This window comes from Oncorhynchus clarkii, chromosome 8 (assembly GCF_045791955.1).
Source record: "Oncorhynchus clarkii lewisi isolate Uvic-CL-2024 chromosome 8, UVic_Ocla_1.0, whole genome shotgun sequence".
In the NCBI taxonomy this organism is placed as follows: domain Eukaryota; kingdom Metazoa; phylum Chordata; class Actinopteri; order Salmoniformes; family Salmonidae; genus Oncorhynchus; species Oncorhynchus clarkii.
Genome location: NC_092154.1, coordinates 5,011,511 through 5,017,510, shown reverse-complemented (window position 1 = coordinate 5,017,510; position 6,000 = coordinate 5,011,511).

Sequence of the window (6,000 nt, the reverse complement as noted above, 5' to 3'; positions counted from 1 at the left end):
CTTCCCCCTGATCTGACCCTGGTCTATTTGAAATTATTATGACCAAGCCCTTACCCACGTATTTATAGTGACGTGGCCGTGGGTCTCATAGATGAGGCCCTGACCCTAGGTCAGTCCTGCTACCGTGCGAGAGACGCTGGATGAATATGTCTAATAAAACATGTAAGAGGATTTTATGTTAATAGGTTTGTTCTGTAAAAGGGTTAGCCTTGTACCGTGACGCTGCAACTCCTCATGTCCTGACACCGATTTGAATCCCCGAGCTGACGAGGTAAAAATCTGCCGTTCTGCCCGCTGAGCAAGGCAGTTTAACCCACTGTTTCCCGGGTGACGAAGACGTGGATGTTGATTAAGGCAGCACCCCCCCCCCCCCCCCCCCCCCCCCCCCCCCACGCACCTCTCTGATTTAGAGGGGTTGGCTTAAATGCGGAAGACACATTTCAGTTGAATACATTCAGTTGTACAACTGACTAGGTATCTCCCCCTTTCCCTCCCACCCCACACTGATGATGACGTGCTGTGAAACGCTGTGAGGTGATTCGTTGTTTTTTTAATCTGCATCTGAAATGGCACCCTATTCCCAATCGAAGGATAGATCCCTATGAGCCCTGGTCAAAAGTAGTGCACCATATAGGGAATAGGGCTCTGGTCTATAGTAGTGCACCATATAGGGAATAGGGCTCTGGTCAAAAGTAGTGCACCATATAGGGAATAGGGCTCTGGTCTATAGTAGTGCACCATATAGGGAATAGGGCTCTGGTCTATAGTAGTGCACCATATAGGGAATAGGGCTCTGGTCTATAGTAGTGCACCATATAGGGAATAGGGCTCTGGTCAAAAGTAGTGCACCATATAGGGAATAGGGCTCTGGTCTATAGTAGTGCACCATATAGGGAATAGGGCTCTGGTCAAAAGTAGTGCACCATATAGGGAATAGGGGTGCCATTTCAGATATAGCTTAATGTGGGGGATTTTACTAACAAAGTTTATTTGAGTGTTTGCAGATACAGTTAGTGTTAACTTGATTTTATGCAAACAGACCAGACGGGGACGGACAGACGGACGGACGGACGGACAGACAGACAGAGCTAGGGTTGGTCTGCTTTCGAAATGGCACCCTATTCACATGATATGGGACAAGGTGCCTTTTGGGACCAAATCTTGACCATCCCTGGCTTAGAACATCTCTCTTAGAGTTGCAAGTTTCTGCTCCACACTCACTGTGTATCCAGGCGTTAAACACCTCAACACACACAGTCGCTATTGCACTGCAGTACTTTTGCTGTCGACAAACAGGAATCACAGGAAACACCACCCACACCCAAACAGGAAACGCAGGAAACACCACCCAGACCCAAACAGGAAACACAGGACTCACCACCCAGACCCAAACAGGAAACACATGATTCACCACCCACACCCAAACAGGAAACACAGGAATCACCACCCAGACCCAAACAGGAAACACAGGATTCACCACCCAGACCCAAACAGGAAACACAGGAAACACCAACCAGACCCAAACAGGAAACACAGGAATCACCACCCCAGACCCTCTCATTTGATCATAGAGCAGCTCAGTTCGACAAAACCCTTCTAAATGATTATTATAAGGGCCTTAACACAGCCGTGGTATAATGTGTAATAAGGTCCTTAACACAGCCGTGGTATAATGTGTAATAAGGGCCTTAACACAGCCGTGGTATAATGTGTTATAAGGGCCTTAACACAGCCCTGGGATAATGTGTAATAAGGGCCTTAACACAGCCGTGGTATAATGTGTTAAATCATTGTGAATTTGAAGAGGAAAAAAACATGAATAAAGGTTTCACCATGAAGTACAAAACTTCATCTGTCTATTTGTATTTTATCAGTCACCTAATTTCATCCAGGCTAGTCCTAGACTGTGTCCCAAGTTGCCCTATGGGTCCTAGTCTAACGTAGTGCACTATAGAGAATAGAGTGCCATTTGGGACATAACTTTATACCCTTGTAACTCCAGTCTGGACCTCCAAGCCAGTTCCATTGCATTTCATCATTGTTCCACTCTAATCAGGGACTGATTTATACCTGGGACACCAGGTGGGTGATTCCCCTCTAATCAGGGACTGATTTAGACCTGGGACACCAGGTGGGTGATTCCCCTCTAATCAGTGTCTGATTTAGACCTGGAACACCAGGTGGGTGATTCCCCTCTAATCAGTGTCTGATTTAGACCTGGGACACCAGGTGGGTGATTCCCCCTCTAATCAGGGACTGATTTAGACCTGGGACACCAGGTGGGTGAGTCCGCTTTAATCAGGGACTGATTTAGACCTTGGACACCAGGTGGGTGATTCCCCTCTAATCAGAGACTGATTTAGACCTGGGACACCAGGTGGGTGATTCCCCCTCTAATCAGGGACTGATTTAGACCTGGGACACCAGGTGGGTGTAATTAATTAGTGAGGTAGAACAGAAAACCAGCAGGTTCCTGACCCAGTAAGGTGGAGTTGAGTATCCCTGCCCTACACTATAAATATAGCATGAAACATTTGACTTCCAAAACATATGTATTAAAACATATTTGTTTACCTAAAGACTAGAACATCGTTATTTAGTTACATTGTGGCCTACATTATTTCCACTGGTCTGAGCAAAGTGTAGTAGGGTTGCACGCCCTGGCCTTAGAGCTTTTTATGTCTCTTTTTTGGTTTGGTCAGGGTGTGATTTGGGGTGGGCATTCTATGTTATTTTTTCTATGTTTTTGTATTTCTTTGTTTTGGCCGGGTATGCTTCTCAATCGGGGACAGCTTTCTATCGTTGGCTCTGATTAGGAATCATACTTAGGTAGCTTTTCCCCACAGGGGTTTTGTGGGTAGTTATTTTCTGTTTTGTGTTTCTGCACCTGACAGGACTGTTTCGGTTTTCGTTCATTCTCTTTGTTAATGTTGTTATTTAGTGTTAATGTTGTTATTTAGTGTTAATGCTGTTATTTAGTGTTTAGTTGAAATATAAGTATGAACACTTTTCCACTCTGCACCTTGGTCCTCTCCTTTCATCAGCCGTGACATAGGGACAGGAACAGGAGACACAGATAAGAGGGTACAGGGATCTCCTGTAATGACTGCTCATATTCAACAGAGGGCGCTGTGGCACTGATACTGATCCAGTCACTTCAGAATAGCGGTAGAGTTTGGCAAATTCTATTATCTGCATGCAAGGACAGAATTTGATTTGGATCGAACAATTATTTAATACGTTATTCTAAATGGCTGACTTATTCTAAGTCTTGTCATTAAATATAATTTGATACAGGGTATAGTTTTGATCATAAAGAGACCATGCAATTAGCATTCTATTATATAGTTGATGTGTACGTTGATAGATTGGGTTAATTAATTAGTCAATATGCCTACTAGGTTAAATAAATAATTATGTTTGGGTTCGGTAGGTTATGTAGCCTAGTAATAATTGCAAGAGGTGGCAGTGCTTGTATGGGTAACATAGACAAATGAAAGGGGACACAGGTTACAGGGACACGGTTACAGGGACACGGTTACAGGACACGGTTACAGAGACACAGTTACAGGGACACGGTTACAGGACACGGTTACAGGACACGGTTACAGGGAAACGGTTACAGGGAAACGGTTACAGGGACACGGTTACAGGGACACGGTTACAGGACACGGTTACAGGGAAACGGTTACAGGGAAACGGTTACAGGGACACGGTTACAGGACACGGTTACAAGGACACGGTTACAGGGACACGGTTACGGGACACGGTTACAGGACACGGTTACAGGGTTACAGGGAAACTGTTACAGGGACACGGTTACAGGACACGGTTACAGGGACACGGTTACAGGACACGGTTACAGGGACACGGTTACAGGACATGGTTACAGGGACACGGTTACAGGGAAACGGTTACAGGGAAACGGTTACAGGGACACGGTTACAGGGACAAGGTTACGGGGAAACGGTTACGGAGACACGGTTACGGGGACACGGTTACAGGACACGGTTACAGGACACGGTTACAGGGACACGGTTACAGGGACACGGTTACAGGGACACGGTTACAGGACACGGTTACAGGGACACGGTTACAGGGACACGGTTACAGGACATGGTTGCAGGACACGTTCCCTGACTCAGACCTTTACATGCAAACTGTCATGTTGTTGCAAGTTGGTCACTTGATTGACCAGGTTTCTGGTCAAGGGATGATTGTTTCAAATGTTTGTTTTGCTGTTTGTGACTTTGATTTTAAGATTTTAGGCCCTCTAGTTGTTATTTTCTTCATGTTTTAAGTAATCCTAGCTACATAGTCTGGCTATGCACTAGTTTTTATAATTTCACACTATTCTATCAGATTTAAAGTTGTAGCTTCGGCTATAGGCGATCTACTCTTGTTCCATTCAAAATGTACCGCTGCGCTTTAAACACGTCACTCTTTGCTTCAAGCCACACCCCACCAAACGGAGCAAACGTTCAAGCCACACCCCACCAAACGGAGCAAACATACCACAAAGTCTGTTCAAGCCACACCCCACCAAACGGAGCAAACGTACCACAAAGTCTGTTCAAGCCACACCCCACCAAACGGAGCAAACGTACCTCAAAGTCTGTTCAAGCCACACCCCACCAAACGGAGCAAACGTACCTCAAAGTCTGTTCAAGCCACACCCCACCAAACGGAGCAAACATACCACAAAGTCTGTTCAAGCCACACCCCACCAAACGGAGCAAACGTACCTCAAAGTCAGTTCAAGCCACACCCCACCAAACGGAGCAAACATACCACAAAGTCTGTTCAAGCCACACCCCACCAAACGGAGCAAACGTACCTCAAAGTCTGTTCAAGCCACACCCCACCAAACGGAGCAAACGTACCTCAAAGTCTGTTCAAGCCACACCCCACCAAACGGAGCAAACGTACCTCAAAGTCAGTTCAAGCCACACCCCACCAAACGGAGCAAAAGTTCAAGCCACACCCCACCAAACGGAGCAAACGTACCACAAAGTCTGTTCAAGAACATACATGAGAGCTTGGGGGAAACGTGTCGTTCAGTACAAACCGTTCCGCAACGTAGCAAACATTCAAGCGAATTGAACGCTCAGCGAATCTACCCGCCGAGCCGAGCCGAGCCGAGCCGAGCCGAGCCGAGCCGAGCTGCCTTGCTTTTATTCATCCACAACGGTTTGTCGTTGTCCATCGAATTCCATATATAAGCTATGTCCATCAACATGGCCATAATTTAAATGATTTTAAAAAACAAACTAGCTAGATCAGGTACTGGGTAAAGCTAAATGGGGGTGGGGCCACACAACATCTGAACTCCTCATGAGGGGCGCAGAAAGCGCTGACATGGGCTCATTGAGTATTATCTGACATGGGCTCATTGAGTATTATCTGACATGGGCTCATTGAGTATTACCTGACATGGGCTCATTGAGTATTATCTGACATGGGCTCATTGAGTATTATCTAACATGGGCTCATTGAGTATTATCTGACATGGGCTCATTGAGTATTATCTGACATGGGCTCATTGAGTATTATCTAACATGGGCTCATTCAGTATTATCTAACATGGGCTCATTCAGTATTATCTGACATGGGCTCATTGAGTATTATCTAACATGGGCTCATTGAGTATTATCTAACATGGGCTCATTCAGTATTATCTGACATGGGCTCATTGAGTATTATCTGACATGGGCTCATTGAGTATTATCTAACATGGGCTCATTGAGTATTATCTAACATGGGCTCATTGAGTATTATCTGACATGGGCTCATTCAGTATTATCTAACATGGGCTCATTCAGTATTATCTAACATGGGCTCATTCAGTATTATCTGACATGGGCTCATTGAGTATTACCTGACATGGGCTCATTGAGTATTATCTAACATGGGCTCATTCAGTATTATCTAACATGGGCTCATTGAGTATTATCTAACATGGGCTCATTCAGTATTATCTAACATGGGCTCATTGAGTAT